The sequence below is a fragment of the Herpailurus yagouaroundi genome, unplaced genomic scaffold, assembly GCF_014898765.1.
Source record: "Herpailurus yagouaroundi ecotype Mexico unplaced genomic scaffold, PumYag 100, whole genome shotgun sequence".
In the NCBI taxonomy this organism is placed as follows: Eukaryota; Metazoa; Chordata; class Mammalia; order Carnivora; family Felidae; genus Herpailurus; species Herpailurus yagouaroundi.
This window is the reverse complement of record NW_024412391.1, coordinates 44,022,511-44,041,622: the sequence shown is the minus strand read 5'-3', so window position 1 is coordinate 44,041,622 and position 19,112 is coordinate 44,022,511. Positions and strand designations below refer to the sequence as shown.

Sequence of the window (19,112 nt, the reverse complement as noted above, 5' to 3'; positions counted from 1 at the left end):
CTAATCTCTCCTGCCTCTTGTTAGCGTGCCGGGTAGAGACAGTGGTCCAGAGGACAAAAGTTGGCGAGGTGGGCATCGCTGTGCTCAGAGGATAGCCATCGCTCTAGAAGCCTCACTCTGAACTTCAGAGCCAGATTGATTCTCTGTCAACAGTGGGTCAATTAATAGATGCCTTCTCTGAGTATTGAAAGTAAGTTATGGGTAGTGTAATGTATAACCCCAGTATTTACTACCTTGGGAACACAGGAGACATAATGAAGGAGGGAAGGTTGTAATTGTAGAAAAACATCAAGTCTAGTAACAGAAATCAGTGGCAGCCAGAGACGTTCTCCCCAGGTTTCCGGCCCTGCTGGTGGCCCCTCCACCAGACTCCATGCAGGCAGGAACCCCCCAGAGGAGGAAAGGGGCCTGTTATAGGAGTCATCAACCTGTCACCACGGCTAGGGTGAATATGGCTTCTGAGTTGGGGGGAGGGGGTGGAGGCTTAGTCTTTAGCACCAGCAGCTGCAGGAATGGGGGGAGGGGCAGTAGGGGGGTTGGAAGGGGGAGGCTGGAGGTGGAGAGACCTTCTGCACCTACTGCCTGGGAACAGCCATTTATTGAGTCAGCAAGGCCCCGTGCTAGGCAGCACTTGGCATTTAACAGGAGCGAGGCGGTACTTACCCTCAGCAGCATTAACAGTCTGGAATTGCGTGCTCGCGTGGGTCTGTGTGTGAGAGAACGGTGGGGTGGCACAACTGAGTGATGGCACTGGGGGCGGAGATAAGAACCCAGGGATGGATCAGTATGAACAGCGTGCTCCAGCGTGGGGGTCCCGTGGGGGCAGACAGCAAGGAAGCTGAGGTACTCGTCCTGGTCCCACAGGATGTCCCTGACCCCGGCGGGCAGAGCGAGGGATTTCCTCCGCGGGAGATGCGAGAGAAATGTTGGGAACATAGTTTGGCTGAAGGGGAGGGGAAGGTAAGGGAAGTATTGTCCAGCACCCGCTATGTTGGATGCTGTGCTTTGCAAAGCCTCTCTCATTCACCCTCACAACACCCCTAGGGTTGGGCAGTGTTGTTATTCTAATTTTGCAGGTGAGGAAACCGAGGCATAGAATGAGTGAGTGACTTCTGCGAGGTCCCACAGCTGGGTGGCAGAGGCCAGGATCTGTGCGACTCGATCGATCGGTTACTCTGTGCCAGGTCCTCAGGCGAGCTTGTGCCTTAAGTCCAGGTAACGGGGAGCCCGGGGTGGGAGGCTTTCCTTGTGGTCCGCGTGAGAAAAGGCTGTATTGTTCTCACAGTTCTGTGCTTCCTCCCGCCGCCATCTCCAGCTGGGGAAGATATCCAGGAGCGATGGTAAATTGGGTGCTTTTTCCGGGGTAGGTCCCGCGGCACCGTTGCTCAGGGTAGGGGACTAGAGTGTGAAGGTCGGCGGGAGACAGTGAAGACACCGGTGGACGGATGGACGGACCCTGCCGGGAGGACAGGCGGGGCCGGCCAAGCGAGAATGAACCTGAAGCCCCAGAGACGGCGGCGGGGACCCCGCGAGCCGGGAGGAGGCGTGGCTAGGCCTCCTCCGGGCCGATCGCGTCCCCGGAGCTCGCTCGGCCCGGCCCGCCCGGCCTCCTCGCCCAGGGCCTCGGCAGCCCGCGTGGCGGCCAAGTCGAAATGGGGCAGTGACCCACCCTCTTCTCTTCCTGTTCTGCTCCGGAGAAGAACGGAGGCTCCGGGCTCTGCGACTTAACCGACCGCGGGACCGGGGCAGAGGCGTGAACTTGTAATCTGCTAAGAAAGGTTAATAGTGACAACAGTAACAGTACTCTAGGCGTTTGCTTGCCCCACGCGATCGGATCGAATGAGATCATTCATTCGATAAATACTCATGTGATATCCACCTACTACATGACAGGCTCCGCACTAGGCTCTTTCATTCTAAAATAGTTCTCTTTATTCGTGTCTTTTTGGATAAGTTTTGTTGTAATATTATGTACCCCAAAGTGGCTAAAATCCACAAAATATCACAAAGTGAACACACCTGTGACATCAGCAACAGCTCAAGAAGCAGAACACAGGATCTCACTACCCCGCCAAGGGGAGCCGCTACCCTGACATCAAACAGCCACAAATTGTTCTTTTCATTCAACAAATAAATGATGCCCGAAGGGCATTGTACATGACCAGTGGAGTGCTATTAATAAGAGGCTCCATTCCCTAAGTTAGTTGCTGTTGAGCCAGACCAGGATTTGTGGGAGTGCTTGCTTTTCCTGGATCTTTTCAAGGGACTGAAACCTGGGTTCTCACGCCCACCCCTTCCCAGACCACGTAGGCACCTCCTGTGATCCCTGGGGCCCCTTGGTGGAATGAGACCTTTCCCTCTGAGGACCCTTCCTTCTGCGACTAATGAGGGTGGTTAAATATTATTCAGAAATACTAGGACAGATTGGAAGCATGGCTTATTGCAGTATTTATTATTACTAAAACCAATGTTCTTCATGAATTTATAATAATAACAACACATGTTTGAAAGTGAATGTCTCCAGTCTGAGGCTCCGCATACATGTGGGGCCTGGGATTCATCACAAAACCTCACAGAGGTTCTATGACTTTAAATAAGAATTGGAGGCTTCTTTAGAAATCTTCAGAGAAGAGTGTTTCTGCCTGTAGCAGCAGAATCTTCCTACTGAGCAGAACCTCACGTTCCACGGGATGGTAGACTAGAATGGCCCACCTTCATTGTTACCATGCACGGCCATGAGTTCCAACCTACAAACTGTTAACAGTGGGAGGCACGGATCTTAAGGAGTTTTTTCCCTGCATGTTCATTTCCTGCCAGACGGGGTGATGGGGGAAGGTCCAACCTGTTTTCCTGAGCTGCCTGGCCTGGGGATGCCTTAGGACAGTGCCCAGGAAAATCTCTTCAAACATTAGAAATCTTTATCTATAGAACTGCGATGGGGCGCCTGGGTGGCTCAGTCGGTTAAGCGTCCGACTTCGGCTCAGGTCACGATCTCACGATATGTGAGTTCGAGCCCCGCGTCGGGCTCTGTGCTGACAGCTCAGAGCCTGGAGCCTGTTTCAGATTCTGTGTCTCCCTCTCTCTCTGACCCTCCCCCATTCATGCTCTGTCTCTCTCTGTCTCAAAAATAAATAAATGTTAAAAAAAAAATTAAAAAAAATTATAGAACTGCGTCCTTCATGACACCAGCTCTTTCCCAAAGGAGTCAGATGTCCCCAGAACAGGAGCAGCATCCGTTATGGAGAAAATGATGGGGTAACAGTTCCTTACATACAAGTGGGGATTTACAGTTGACAAAGCAGACCATTTCTCCAACTGTTTGGTGGACTTTAACGTGAATGCTGTCCCTAGGTTCTGTTTCTGTGACGATGGACGGGTATGGAACCCAAAACCCCTTGTTAATTTTGACGGTGACTTTGGCTTTGGCCCTAGAGTCACACAGACTTAGATTTGAGTCCCCGCCCCGCCCCCCCCCCCCCCGCCACTCACTTGCTTTGTGACCTTGGGCAACTCTGTTCACATGTCTATACTTGTGTCCTCGACTTAAAAATGTATATGATAGTATCATCTCATTAGCCCATAGGCTGTTGTGAAGTTGAAATTCTATGATGCAAATAAAGCACTTAGCCAGTGCTTAGAGCATTGCAGGTGTAATAATAGGTTTAATTATATATTACCAATATGTTCATGTAATCTAATTCTTGCAGACATGGCAGAAGTCATTCTGACTTGACGGCTGACAGAAAGTAGTGAACTATTAATATATGCTGTATCATGGATAAATCTGAAAAATTATGCTGAGTAAAAGAAGTTAGACACGAGAGACCACCTATGGCATGATTCCACATATCTACAATGCCCAGAAAGGGCAAATTTGTAAAAACAAACTGCAGATTTATGATTGCCTCAAGCTGGAGGTGGGAAGGGAGATTAACTGTAAAAGGGCATAAGAGATCCTATGGTGGGGGGGGGTATACAAATGATCTAAAACTGATTTATTTTGTGCTCGCTTTGGCAGCACATATACTAAAATTGGAATGGAAGAGAGAAGATTAGCATGGCCCCTGCACAAGGATGATGTGCAAATTCATGACATGTTCTGTATTTAAAAAAAAAAGGATTTATTTTGATGATTGCATCACTAGGTAAAGTAACTAAAAATCACTGATTTGTACACCTAAAACGAGTGGGGTTTTTTTGAAGAGTTTTTATTTTTAATTTTTAAATGTTTATTTATATTTGAGAGAGAGAGAGAGAGAGAGGGGAGGGGCAGAAAAGGAGACACAGTATCTGAAGCAGGCTCCAGGCTCTGAGCTGTCAGCATAGAGCCTGACGCGGGGCTCGAACTCACAAACCGTGAGATCATGACCTGAGTCAACTTCAGACACTTAACCGACTGAGCTACCCAGGCGCCCTGTGAGTTTTATGATATATAAAATATGTGTGAATAAAGTTGTTTTAAAAACTCAGAAACTGTCACAGAAGAAGGGAAGAACAGACTCCAAGTATTCAATTAGATGTTCTTTAGACTATGGCCCAGTCTTTGCCTCCCACTGGGTAGAAGAGAGAAGGCAAAGGTGGTGGGGGGATGGGGGGTGGAGCTACTGTTAGAATCTTCATGAAAAAGGGATGGGACAAAGACAATTTGGAGAATGTAGAGATGGCAGTATCTTAAGGAAGGGAGAATGAGGAAGAATAAGCTTTTTTGGGGGGGGGTGTAAAAAAGTAGTAATTGAGACTGTTATTCAACTTTTAGTATTATAAAAGGCTTTATAGGGGCGCCTGGGCGGCTCACTCGGTTGGGCGTCCGACTTCAGCTCAGGTCATGATCTCACGGTCCGTGAGTTGGAGCCCCGCGTCGGGCTCTGTGCTGACAGCTCAGAGCCTGGAGCCTGTTTCAGATTCTGTGTCTCCCTCGCTCTCTGACCTTCCCCCGTTCATGCTCTGTCTCTCTCTGTCTCAAAAATGAATAAACGTTAACAACAACAAAAAAAAGGCTTTATATTCTTGGGGTGGCTGGCTGCCTCAGTAGAGCCTACAACTCTTGATATCAGGGTTGTGAGTTCGAGCCCCACATGGGGCATGGAGCCAACTTAAAATAATAAATAAACAAAAAGAACAAGCTTTATATTCTACAGCTTTCTTAGTATTCTAAAAAGCTTACTGTTCTAAAAGCTGTATACACATCATCTTGTTTACACTGCATAACATATTATAAAATGAGTGTTATTATCCCCATTTCAGAGGTCATAAACTTGAAACACATAAGAGTTAAATAACTTGACCAAAGTCATAAGCTAATATATGGCAGTCAAGATCGGAACCCAGGTAGTTTGTTCCAGAACACCTGCATTTTACAATGATGCTTTTAGTGTATATGAAAGGGAGGAGAAGGACATCAGGGTTCTGAGCAAAAGTTGAGGTGTGTGTGTGTGATTCAGGAATATTCTGAGACCTTTGCCTAAGGAAATATGATGTTGACTTATGTAAATAAGAACCATATCACACATGTTGGTGGGAGTAGACCCTCTCAGTTTAATGCTGCTGGGTGCCATTTTTTTTAGATGAATATTTAAAAAGGCCTGACAACTCCTTCATTTCTTTTAAAACATTTTTTTTCCCAACGTTTATTTATTTTTGGGACAGAGAGAGACAGAGCATGAACGGAGGAGGGGCAGAGAGAGAGAGGGAGACACAGAATCGGAAACAGGCTCCGGGCTCTGAGCCATCAGCCCAGAGCCCGACGCGGGGCTCGAACTCACGGACCGCGAGATCGTGACCTGGCTGAAGTCGGACGCTTAACCGACTGCGCCACCCAGGCGCCCCGACAACTCCTTCATTTCTGCATGTTTGAAGTGTGGCTGTACTTGTTTCCCATAGTATGAATTGAGCTCATGCTTCTGAGACAACATTCAGACTAAACAATCCCAGAATCCAGCCCATGGTCACATTCCCCTCTCCCAGCCTCTCACGGTGTCCCTCCTTCAACCAACGGTGCCCTTCCCACTCCAATTCCTGTCCTGTCAAATCCTGCTCAACGTTTCTTTTCTTCTCTTTTTTAAAAAGTTTTTAATGTTTCTTTATTTTTGAGAGAGAGAAAGAGACAGAGTGTGAGGGGGGGGAGGTGCAGATAGAGAGGGAGACACAGAATTTGAAGCAGGCTCCAGGCTCTGAGCTGTCAGCACACAGCCTGACTTGGGCTGGAACCCACTACCCAAACTGTGAGATCATGACCTGAGCTAAAGTCGGACACTCAACCAACTGAGCCACCCAGGTGGCCCGCCCCCCCCCGCTCAACTTTTCAGTGGTATTTCCTCCACAGAGGATAACACTTTTCTGGATTAAATAGAAACAAGAACTGTGTTTTAAAGATCTCTCATGGTTGGCTGCATTGAGAGAGAATATGTGCCGTATCCACACAGAACTTGAGAAGTAATAGATTCACAACTGCAATGCTTTCAAGGGCAAACAAACAAACAAACGAAAACAAAACAAAACAAAAAAACCCCCACACCTAATCTTGTTGTTTGAAAAGTACGGGTAGCTAAAGTGGAAGTAATAGTCTCACTTCTTTCCATTTAAAAGATTTTAAAAACTGCACACATGAAACAGGCAATTTGTAAGTTCAAATGAAAAGAATTCAAGTCTCTTGGATGCTGTACAGGGATGAGAGGAGGTTGAAGGGAAAGTTAACATAGTAATGAAAAGATCAGGGAGGACTGGACAAGTGATAACAATCTGGTAGTCTGAGTGTGGGAAGGGGTATGATTTTAAAAATCTTTATTGTTTTCAGTGTGTGGGAAATACAAAACTAATGCATGCTTACTTTAAAAGAAATCAAACTTGGGGCGCCTGGGTGGCGCAGTCGGTTAAGCGTCCGACTTCAGCCAGGTCACGATCTCACGGTCCGTGAGTTCGAGCCCCGCGTCGGGCTCTGGGCTGATGGCTCGGAGCCTGGAGCCTGTTTCCGATTCTGTGTCTCCCTCTCTCTCTGCCCCTCCCCCGTTCATGCTCTGTCTCTCTCTCTGTCCCAAAAATAAATAAAAAACGTTGAAAAAAAAATTAAAAAAAAAAAAAGAAATCAAACTTTCTTTTAAATATATAATATGGGAGGTTAATGTTCCACATACCTCCCTCTCAGGATCACCCCAAAGATAAGCCATAACAGTTGGGTATATATTTCTCCAAATATATATATATATATATATATATATATATATATATATATATGTATATATATATATCTCCTATATAACCATCTATGAAATAAGAAGTCATTAATCATATCCAAGTGAGCTGTAGACATTTACTTACAATCTCTTTCTGCATTTTAATGAATGTGGAATCATAGCATATTTACTTTCATAACTTACTTTTTTTCATTTAACATAAGCTTAGACTCATTTGCCTGTGAACACAGATCTCTTCTATAGAGTATTTCTGGGTATGTAAATGCACTTATATATTCAACCATTTTATCTATATATATTGATGAACAGTTGGGTTGTTCCCACTTTTTCATCATCACAAAAATGACATAGTAAACATTTTTTTAATGCATCGCGTAGGAAAAAATTCCAAACGTGAGATTGAGGGGACAAACGAAATAACACCTGTAAATTCATAAATGGCAAAATTGCCTCCGAAGAGGTTTTGTCTGTTTTTTGTTTGTTTTTCCATCTTCAAAGTTCTTTTGGACAAACAGAACTCTGGATTATACAGACCACTGGCTTCTTTCTTTGAACTTGACAGAGCATCACCTCCTCTGGGCTTGGCTGGAATAGGTGAGGGGGCTTTGAAAGGGACACCAACGTCAGCGAGCGCTAATGTGTGTCAGAGCCGAGTGGCAGGTGGAGCGAGGGCCCCCCAGGACTCCCAGGAGCCGGATACCGCCGCCCGGAGCCCGAGGCTTTCCCAGCAGGTGGAGAATCCATTTTTAAGCCCAGGCAGGAAAGGGCTCAAGGATCGAATTTCCTCCCAACAAATACGCACCGTTCGTTTCAGGGCACTTCCCGGCTGCACGCAGGCCCCCCCGCCCGCCCTGCCACCGTCACGCCCGCGACGCGAGTCGCCCGCCAGCCGCCCGCCAGCCGCGCGCTCTGGGGTTTCTGGGCAGGTTGGGCCGCGCGCGCTGCCGGAATTGCCGGAGCCGCCCGGAGCTGCCCCGCTCGCGCGCGCGGCGCCACCCCGCACCTGCCCGCACTGGTGTTTGCAAAGTGCATCCCCGCGCGTCTCGGCGTCTCGGGTGTGGCTGCACCCACGAGGCAGGGGACCCACAGCCGACGCCTGACACCGCGATGGTTCAGTGCCTGCCCACAACACATTCCTTTTCTGCCTGCGACCGGCAGGCGCATCTTTGGGTGGAGAATAAGGCCCCGCCTCTGGTAGAGGAAAATACCCCTCCCCAGCACTCCCCCCGCCCCCAACCCCGGTCCCCCGGCCACCGGGGTCGGCCGTTTCAGGTGCGCTGGGGAAACGGCAGCTGGGGTAGGAGCGACAGCGCGGTGCCGTTCAGACTCGCCAGCCCACCTTTGGCCAGGATCATCTGTGCTCTCCAAGTAGGGGACACTGCATCCACCACTCCCCCCACCAGGTCCCCACCTAGTTTGACTCTTCCTCCGGTCAGTGGGCTGCAGAAGACTCCACAATTGACCTAGTAGGCCACTTCTGGACTCGAGTCATTGGCCAAGACAGAATTTTATAACAATTCACATTAGTTGACAACATGTGACACCATTTGAAAACGAAATATCTGGCAACACAATCAGTTCTGGAGCTGAGAATCTGTCATCCAGTCTTCTCCAGTTCCTAACATGATCAAGGACATCTTTCTCATCACTACTACCAGGCTGCCCCCATAGGCATTAGTATGTGTCCTTGGCGGAGTCACAGAATACCATAATGGGGACACCCTAGAAAACAAATCCCTTGGGGTGCCTGGGTGGCTCAGATGGTAGGCATCTGACTTCGGCTCAGGTCATGATCTCAGGGTTCATGAGTTCAAGCCCCATGTCAGGCTCTGTGCTGACATGGAGCCTGCTTGGGATTCTCTGTTTCCCTCTCTCTCAAAAATAAATAAAACATTAAAAAAAAAAAAAAGAAAAGAAAAGAAAAGAAAAGAAATCCCTTTAGCTTCCTCTGATACTCCAGGCTGTGAGTTGGCTAAGGTCTCCCAGTGTGGGGTGGAACTGGGATTGGTACTCTATCCACTGATGAGGGCCCATAAGAGTGAAACGACTTATCCAAGGTCACCCAGCCAGGGGATGGCAAGAACGGGTCTAGAGCCCACCTTCTTGAACCACTGGCCAATTTTCTGGGCTGCCCAGGGCCTCAATACAGTATAGCCATTGGCCATAGATGTTGCACGTAACTCTTACCTGGGCTCTTGGGCTTTCGACCTAGTAGTCATTGGTCAGACCAGCCAAACATCTCTTGCCTCCATCTATACCTATGGAATGGAGAGTGTAATCCATAGGGGCTGGCATGCATCTTAGTTTCAGTTTTCAGGTGCTGGGTTCTTGTGTATGAAACTTTACAGACCTGTGGGTAGCTGTTCTCATCCTCATGCACAGCCTGAAAATTGACGTTGCCAGTACGGTGGCAATTATAGTTGAATGTGCTAATCTGGTCCCATTGGAAATTGGTGCATCTCAGCCGTCAGGGAATTTCCCCAAACCTTCAAACTTGCCACCTGCAGGGTAGATGGAAACCAGAAAAGTAACAGCCACATCACATGGCCAGTCCTGTCATCATTTTGAGCTTTGTCCTCCATGTTTCACTGGGAAGCCAGAAAGAATTGGCTAGACTAGCAGAGGGCCCACAGTGGTGGAGACTCCCCTACCATAAAACCAGTACAGGGAAACACGGTGGATGGAAAATGAGTTGTTAGAGACAATAAGTCGTGTGGGAAAGGAGGAATACTTCTGAAATGGCCTCTTATTTTACTTCGGGGCATTTCCCACCCAAGGCTAAAGCATGTAAAACAGGCCAGAGATCCTGATGTTTCTCCATTAAGGAAATAAAAGTTTGAGGCATTTATGTTAAGTTGGCATATGGAATATCTATTTATAACTGCAATAGCTCTTCAGACATATCCTTTTACCTCCCCAGCAGTAAGTGAACAGCTTACAAAAGCTACACTTTTTTTTTTTTTTTTTGGTGGGAGAGGCTGAGTTTGGATTTAAAATCAAGAAGGCTTAGCAACACCCACTCTACGTGAAATTACCACCCCCTTTAATAAGGTCCAAGATGTTTAATAGCTCACTCAAAGTCTCACAGCAAATTGAGAACAGAATAGAATCAGAAGAGTTGGCTGTTTTTTGCAACTGGTCTTCTGAGAAAGGCTTGTTCGTCGTCATTCTATCTCCTGGGAAACTTCTCGTTTGCCTTCTTCACAACCCCTCCACAATACCTCACTGAGATGTTATCACTGCACAGGTAAAACAAATTCTTTTTTTAAAAAAAGATTTTTTTTAACGTTTATTCATTTTTGAGACAGAGACAGAGCATGAATGGGGGAGGGGCAGAGAGAGAGGGAGACACAGAATCTGAAACAGGCTCCAGGCTCTGAGCTGTCAGCACAGGGCCCGACGTGGGGCTCGAACTCACGGACCGCGAGATCACGACCTGAGCCGAAGTCAGATGCCCAACCAACTGAGCCACCCAGGCGCCCCAAAACAAATTCTTATAGGTGGCATAAGGTATAATACATAAAAGTAATTAGTTCGCTGGTGGTACTTTAGCAACTTTTTCTTTGGTTCACCACCTGCCTGGAAAAAAGTTTAGTGTAACCTGAAGTTCTGTGACGATGTTACATAATTCGCCATATAGGTTTGTTTCGTAAGGAAGCTGCCATATGACATTCCTGATGACATTTAGTCTGCTGAATTTAGTCCTAAATCTACTAGTTGCAAGAGAGATAGAGGAATGTGGTGTTTAGACCTGAAAGCCACGTGGACGGCTGAAGTCTGGATGCTCTTTCATCATGAAAGAAGGGCAGATGGCTGTCTCTGTCACAGTAACTCTGTTACCAAGTGACTAGCTCAGGGTGGGGCACACAGTAGGATCGCAGTAAATATTATTTAGATTGAGTCAAACTGAAGTGTCCTTTGGGGATTCCTGGAACCTTCACCAGGAAGACTAATAGCATCAGAATCTTCTGCTGGGCATAGGAATAAGAAGCTGGGAGGAAAAGCTGGTGAGGAGGATTCAGGTAATATTGCTTTCCAAATTTGCTGTGCCTTTAAGTCAGCTCTCTGGAGAAAGGAGAACTCTTTGTAATGCATTCCCTCCATCTCCCAAAGTCCCATTAAAAATTACCCAACATGGCGCCCTCCTTTCATTGCTTACACTATTCACGTCCCGTAGATACTGGAGAAAGTCCCACACCACCATAACTTCCTCTCTTCCCTCAAAATAGAAAAGAGACTGGCAGGGACCATGCTCCTTTGGCAATTTACAAGACTTGTGGGATTAAACCAGTGACATTACTGTAAGGCACCGGGCAGGATGCTTCTCAGTTAACCATGTGCAGGGAGTGAGGGGTCTTGGCAGTTTTCTCAACTCCTGCTCTCCTCCTGTCCTCAATGGTGTCTCCAGCCCTCCTCTCACCCATTCCTAGGATACTGGTAAAGTGCTGATGTGTCACTAAGGACTGAGCAGGTAATGGCCTAAAATGTGGCTCCTCCCGGAGGGCGTACCCCGTAATGAGCAGAAGAAAACCTTTATGAGTTCAAAGATCAAAAGCTAAACTGACAGGCAATTGGGCTCTATTTGGGGCAATAACTACGAGAAGAAGGTAAGGCAGCTGTTATTCACACCCATTTTACACGCGAGTAAATAGGAGCTCCTGAGGGTTCAGTGACTCCTCCAAGCCCACTCATCGTGGAGCCAGTAGTGAAACCCCGAAGGCAGGTTGCAGTCACTGGTATCCTTGCTCCAGGCAAAGGGCTCTTGCTTCCTCCTCTTCTTTTTCATTCCAGATTCACAGAACTCCCTTAGGCTCACATTCAGGGAAGTAACACCCCACCGTAATAACAGTACTGTTTTTTGACGCTTACTATATGCCAGGTATGCTTTCAAGTGCTTTCTAGGTACTAACTCGTGCCAACTCGTTTTGACCTCATATGGCCCCATTTTACGAAGGAGGAAACTGAGGCCTAAAGAAGTTAAGTGACTTGTTCAACATCACACAGCTAGCACGGTGAGCGGCACAGCCGGAGTAGAACCCAAGCAATCTAACTTGGGTCCGTGCACTTAACTATTATACATTATACCACATTGCCACTACGTTTATTATTATTTATGGATCATCTGCCTATGCTTTTATTTATTTTTTATTTATTTATTTATTTTGTTTTCAACGTTTATTTATTTTTGGGACAGAGAGAGACAGAGCATGAACGGGGGAGGGGCAGAGAGAGAGGGAGACACAGAATCGGAAACAGGCTCCAGGCTCGGAGCCATCAGCCCAGAGCCTGATGCGGGGCTCGAACTCCCGGACCGCGAGATTGTGACCTGGCTGAAGTCGGATGCTTAACCGACTGCGCCACCCAGGCGCCCCTGCCTATGCTTTTAAACTACCATGAAGGGACAATTCCATTAGCACATGAGTCGTGTCTTGATTTTCTTCTCACTATCCCAGATCCCAGTGAATGGAGTTACCGCCATATTTCATGCAACAGATGCATGAAAGCCTGAATGCTATGCAGTTATTTATTTCTGGGAAATGTCAGTCACCATGCAGGGAGAGGGGCACAAGCATATTATTGGTTCCCTGGGCCATGCCCTTTCACTTGACATTCTCCGCTGGTTCTCACTCACCAAGGGTACAATATTGAGAAAGGAGAATCACAGACACAGGAGGTGAAGTAGGGGCATTGCCAAGGGGGGGACAACAGGGAATTTACTCTCATCGAGGACCCCCTGGAGGCCAGGCACTGTGCTAGGACCTCTTCCATTCTGTATCTCCTTAAATCTGCTCTGAGAGGCAGGTGGCTTGTTTCTTAGATCTGACATCCTGCAGCTTTGGTCCGCTCAAGGTCACCGGCCAGTAAGTGCCAGAGTTGAGGTTGAAGCTCAGGCCTGTCTGGCTTCCAAGCACATCATCCTACTTGCCACCAACTGTCTTTGAAGTATCAGAAATCTTGGCTGGGAAAATTTGAGAGCAGTCCTCCACCATGGATTCTGTTCTTATCGCAGCTATAGATTATCCTCTACCTTCCCAAAGGTCCCTGGGGTCTGTCTCTCTCCCTCCTGGACTCAAAATCCAGGCCTCACTGCACTGTAGACCAGCTCCTTGCTGCTCCTTTCCTGCTGGATCATAAGATCTCAGAATTTACATCCCTAGGGAAAGTAGATTTATAGCTATTGGAAGTTAAACTGCATATTTACAAGCCTGGGTTTTCCTTTGGCTCTTGTTTGCCTCAGGCCTGTGGGACTGCAGGCCAGTTGCTTAACCTCTCTCTGCCTCAGTTTCCTCACGCGTAAAGTGGGGAGACCCATGCTCCCCTCCAGGGATTGCTGTGAGACATGAATGAACGTGTGCCTGTCACGCTCTTACCTTAGAGCCTGAGCACATGAGCTTTTCCTTTTTTCCCGCTGCCTATGCGGGGGGGGGGGGGGGGGCCTGAGGGCTGTGACGGAAGGAAGGAATCCAAAGAAGACTGGTCAATTTTTGGAGGTCATGTGGTTCTTCAGTTGCTGATGGGCTGTATTTAAGATGAAAATCGTCGCCTGGCTGTTGCCGCTTGTGAAAGTACAGACCCCTTCCTCAGGGCCGAAGACCAGGGCACAGTTACATCCTGGATCTGGGTTCCTTTGGCTCTTTCCATGCCTATTTTTAAAGCAGTGACCTTTCTTTCCTCTTCTAATTCTTTCCAAGAACAGTAAGGCTGACTCTAGAATAATTAGGAAAACATTTCAAAGTTGACATATTGCCAAATAATGGAAGTTATGAAACAACTTTAAGTCTATTATAATACAAAGTTGCAGGGGCACCTGGGTGGCTCAGTTGGTTGAGCATCCGACTTCGGCTCAGGTCATGATCTCAGGGTTTTTGAGTTCAAGCCCCGCACCGGGCTCTGTGCTGACAGCTCAGAGCCTGGAGCCTGCTTCAGATTCTGTGTCTCCCTCTCTCTCTGCCCCTCCCTCACTCTCTCTCTCTCAAAAATAAATAAACATTTAAAAAAAATTTTTTTTAAGTTGCACTGATAGCACATTAGGTTTTGAATACTTGTAAACTGGTAGTTTTTCATAATTGTCAGCCTTTCCTTTGGGCATCCATTAGCATTGTCAGGCTTGAAGGACGGGACAGGGAGTAAGAATGATTCATTCATTCTGTGGGATTCTCTACAAAATTCACTCTTGCCCGTGAAAAGTCTGAGACTTTGATTCCTATTGTGGCTCCGTGACCTTACTCAAGCCCTCTGAACTCTTGGAATCTTGGCTTCCTCAACTGGAAACTGGAAAGAACAACGCTGGCCTCTTCTGCCTCATTAGGGACCTTCGGAGGAGCGAATAAAATGCTAGACATAGAAGTCCTTTGGAGCAGCCTAAACTGAGGGGGACGTGTCACAGACTAATATGATGATACACGAAAGCATGAAAGTGTTTGTGAATGAGCCGAAAGAAAAAAATAAGAAACAAAGACAATGATGGCCAAAGGGGTAATGGTGTTCCTTGCTTTGCCATTCATTAGCTGAGTGATTTGGGGGGAGGAACTTAACCCCTCTGGATCTTGACTTCCTCATCTGTAAAGTGGGGATGATTTTAATATTCCTATTCCTATTAGATGGGACTATTTTATCAAATGGGACAGTGGGTGTGAAAATGTTACCTGAGTGGGAAAAGACCAACTGTTAGTTATTATTAATATTACTATTAGTAATGCCTGGTGACGCTGTAATATTATTCTAGGGCTTTGACTAGTTTAGTTACGTTTGGAAATTAAATCAATCCTTTGAGATGACAGGTCATGACCTGTTAGCTTCCACGGGCAGGGGCTGAATCCAGTGAGCAGGGGCCAGGCGTCTGGCATCCCACTACTGGGATTCAAATATCACCTCCGGGGCTCCCGGGTGGCTTAGTCGGTTAAGTGTCCGACTTCAGCTCAGGTCGTAATCTTGCAGTCTGTGAGTTCGAGCCCCAAATCGGGCTCTGGGCTGACAGCTTAGAGCCTGGATCCTGCTTCAAATTCTGTGTCTCCTTCTCTCTCTGCCCCCCACCTCATGCTCTGTCTCTCAAAAATGAACAAATGTTAAAAATTCAAATATCACCTCTGCCACCAACAGGCCATGTGATCTTGAGTTAGCATTTAACCCACCTTTGCCTTATTTTCTCCATCTTCCTTCAGGGAGCCTTTTTGGCTCCTAAAACGGCTTGCATTTAACCAGCCACCAACAGAGGCCTAAGACACCATCTTGAGACATCCACAAAGAAAAATACTTGTGTATCTCAAGCTGGGGCTGGGTCCCTCCCCCAAAGCCTTTGAGGCAACCCGTAGAAAATCGATTTGTGTGCCTCACCTTTCCTCATCCCCACCAAGGCCCTTCTTTCCATGCTCTAGCAGGATGGGTACCCAAACATGGAATATCTGCTCTTCTCTACTCTGCAGCCAGGAAACCAATCACATCTGGAGGCCTCTGACTCCCTTTTGTGAGGGAAATCTCTGTGGAGGGCAAGTTTCCCCCGCTCTGCTCCAGTGGCTGCGGTTCCAGAGCAGTTTCTGGTCTGCTACCAAGCGAGGCATGTCCTTAGGCAGTGGATGAACCCCGAAGATGAGTGAGAAGCTAAATTAAATAATGGCATCATTAGGTGATACCTTAGTGCACAAAGAAGAGATCCACGCAAGTGAAACGATAAAGCGGGAAGAACAAATGTGAATAAAAAGAGGCATAAAGTTCTGTGCCATAGACAAACAAAAACAAGGTACACTGGGGGAAAAAAAAGCCTTTCCAAGCATAATGGAGAATCATTCATTTTTGAGACAGGGTATTAGCAGGGGAGGGGCAGAGAGAGAGGGAGACACAGAACTCTGACCTGTCAGCACAGAGCCCGACATAGGGCTCGAACTCAGGAACCGTGAGATCATGACCTGAGCCGCAGTCGGACGCCCAACCGACTGACCCACCCAGGTGCCCTGAGAATGTACACTTCTAACAAGTTCCCAGGTGGCACAGGGACCACACTTCAAGAAACACTGCCAAAGGGAAAGGGGAAGAGGTGCTAGGAGGCTATGCTGTTTATAAATGGGCTTCAGAACTAAGTGAGACTCAAAAAAGGAATCGTTTGAGGACTGTGGAGACGCGGTGGTCCCAGGGGCTCCCCAATGTCTGGGCTTTGTGGCCACGACAAATAGAGTCGACACAAGTGTTGGGAGCATGATTGATCATACTGACTGACCCGGGGAATCTATAAGGCATTTCCCCCTACATGGCCTGCCTTCTACCGGGCTAGACAGGTTGGGGGTGGGTTCCACTGCCCCTTCAAAGGAAGAGGGAAGATACTGAGCACTGTTCGCTCCCTCCAGCCCCTCACCCCCGCAAGGTGGATTACCTATCCCTAGAAGCCCAGGCTACCGGGCCCCGAACCGCCACGCATTCTTCCTGGGGTCAAGCTCAGAAGGCGGGCGCTTCGGGCGGGGTGAGGCTCCCTAAGGAGCGGAAGTCTGCTGTCCGGGATGAGCAGCAGGGAGGGTCCCTGCTCCTCGTGGAGTAGCGGGATCCCAGCCAGCGAGGACGCACCGCGACTTCCGCCTCTGGCGGTCGGCAGTGGGGGGCGCACCAAGACAGCAATTCGGGAGCTGCGCTTTGTCACCGCCGCAGCAAGGGGAGGGGAAGAGGGCGCAGAAAGGGGCCGTGGGGACAGGATTGGGCGGTCGACCGGCTTCGAGGCCAGAAAGGGACTCTCTGGGGGCTCCAGGCCGCACCTGGCACGGCCCTGTGGGGGAGCAGAAAGGACTGGGATTCGTCCGGACCCAGCCTGTGCGCGCAATCCAGTCCTGGGTGGGTGACACCCTGTCCTCTGGGCTGACATCCGTCCTGCTCTCCCCTCACTACAACGAGCCCCTAATAGCCAGTACCCTCCCCTCCGAAACTCACTGCCTCGGGCGCGTGCGCACCCTCACTCCTTCAAGGTCAGGCTTCTGAGCCGGGAACGCAGTCTCTCCACGTCGCGGCGCCCTCCGGCCCGTCCTGCTCTTCGTTACCTTTCCCGTTGTGCCCCGCTCCTCTGAGACTTACGGTAACAGCCCGAGCGGCTCCCGCCGACGCTCAGCCCCTGCGGGGGCTGCAGGCGCAGCCACCCATCAGCCAGAGATGGGTGGCCCGCGTTCGCGTCTTTCAATCACACCCAAGGCACCTTAGTTGTGTCTGCGGTGTTAGGGAACGCAGTCCTCCGCCCTGGGGGCGCGGCGCTAACGTCGGAGAGAATCTGGCTTTTGGAGGCCGGACGACTTGGGTTAAAATCCTAGCTCGACCACTCCCCAGCTGTGTGACCCGGGGCAAGTTCCTCAACCTTTCTAAGAGTCAGTTTCGCCGCTGCACAACGCCAGGAACTGTACCCCATCAGGGCTCTGCGAAGCTCCAGTAGGAGGAATGGAACTGGTCCGGGTCAGGAGAGGGCTTTATAAAAATCAGTCCCCAGCACTCTTCACACAAGGGTTTTTCCATTTCGCCGGAGGGCGAGGCTTAGCCCGCCCAACCGGTTGGACTTCCTCGCCTGGGGGCGGTTCTCCTACCCCCTACACTGGGAGACCAACTACTCCGTTTGCAGGCCGGCGCCACCGCGTCTCCTGGCCGGGCAAGGCCCAGTGGGGAGAGAGGAAGGGGGTGCTGCCTCCTCGGCCCGGGAAACAGGAGAGACAGACACACACGGTCAGGCAGCACCCAGAATCACTCACGGAAAGAAACCTGCCCCCGGGAGGGAGCATTAGGGCCACTGAGGGCTAACTGAGTCGTAGAAGAGCGATTCCATTGAGTAACGACTCTACCCGGATCCGGCTCCCGGGTCCCCTGGTTGGACCACCCTGACCGGACCGCAATGGGCCGGTTCCCTCTTCCTGAGCCGGGGTGAGAGTGGGAAGCACACGCAGAGTTTTCAGGCTTATCTGGCCTTTGGGCAGTCCAGGGCTTGGAAAGGATTTGTGCCCGGACAAAATCTATTAAAAAAACAAAAACTGAAAACCTGCTCACTCCCTGCCCCTCCCCAGGGAAAAGGAACCCTTGGTGAACAGGACTCCCTGATGATAATAATCGGCCAATTCCCTGCACTGCAGATCCCCCCTCCCTCCCCCACGGCTCCTTAGGCCAAGCCAAGCCCCAGCCTGGCCATTCTCTTTCCCAGCATGCACCTCCAGTGACTAGGTTTTGAATGGAAGCATGTGCAAAGCTTGACCAATATGCTGAGGCCAGATGCGGTGTGGAGAGGCCTGGCCATACCCTCAGGTTTTGTCCCTTGGGCCAATCAATCTGGAGGACAGTTCGAGGGAGGCAGCTGCCTTGTCAGGGAAAACACCCTGGTAAAACCACAAAGGGATTTGGTGATTGTGCCTGGGGTTTGGTGGTTGGGGTGGGGCTATTGTGGGTACAGGAATCTTAGAAGCTGAAGGCTAACTTTAATGCTTCGGTGCATTTTTCTGGGGAGACGTTTGCCAGATATGCGAAGGGGCCATGACTCCCAAGAGGCTAAAGCAGGCGAGGATAACTCTGGTGAGTCTGCCCGTTTCCAGATAGAGGCTCAGGGCCTTGGTGGATTGCTGTGGTCAAAGAGCAACTGGATTTTGTCTCTTAGGGTCTCCAGAATCACTTGCTGTGATTATCTTCCTGATATTTTGGAACTCACACCCTGTAAACAATTCCCCCCTGCTTGGGGAGGGCAGTTAGGCTCTCCCACCCCAAACCCCTCAGGGTGGCTCCAGCCTCCCTGCAGGCCCCTGCACAATCCCCACCTAGCCTCTGATCCCCATCTTAAAAGAGGGCAAGACCTGGAGGCCTCCTCCAGGATACATTTCTAAATGGTTTTGTACCACCTTTTTCTTTACTCTTCTCCATGCTCAAATTGAGTGGCCGGAGGTTAGTTGTACCCCCCCCCCCCCACTTCTCCCAACCCCAGTG

The 19,112-nt window shown here is 49.1% G+C and overlaps 1 long non-coding RNA gene and 1 other non-coding gene across 4 annotated transcripts; one reads left to right on the top strand and one right to left on the bottom strand.

The window, feature by feature from the left end:
• The first annotated feature begins 4,002 nt into the window (after nt 1-4,002).
• LOC121029052 (U6 spliceosomal RNA) lies at nt 4,003-4,109 on the top strand. The gene has a single exon (XR_005789559.1). It is a non-coding gene; the product is annotated as a U6 spliceosomal RNA (small nuclear RNA).
• Nucleotides 4,110-9,065: 4,956 nt separating this feature from the next.
• On the bottom strand, nt 9,066-17,702 carry LOC121028568 (uncharacterized). 3 transcript variants are annotated; one of them, XR_005789312.1, is made up of 4 exons: nt 17,100-17,672; nt 13,562-13,898; nt 9,541-9,691; nt 9,067-9,448 (listed from the first exon to the last, which is right to left on the bottom strand). It is a non-coding gene; the product is annotated as an uncharacterized LOC121028568 (long non-coding RNA). The 3 variants fall into 3 exon arrangements; XR_005789311.1 differs by having other exon boundaries at nt 9,066-9,691; nt 17,100-17,640; XR_005789310.1 differs by lacking the exons at nt 9,067-9,448; nt 9,541-9,691 and having other exon boundaries at nt 12,701-13,898; nt 17,100-17,702.
• Nucleotides 17,703-19,112: the final 1,410 nt, after the last annotated feature.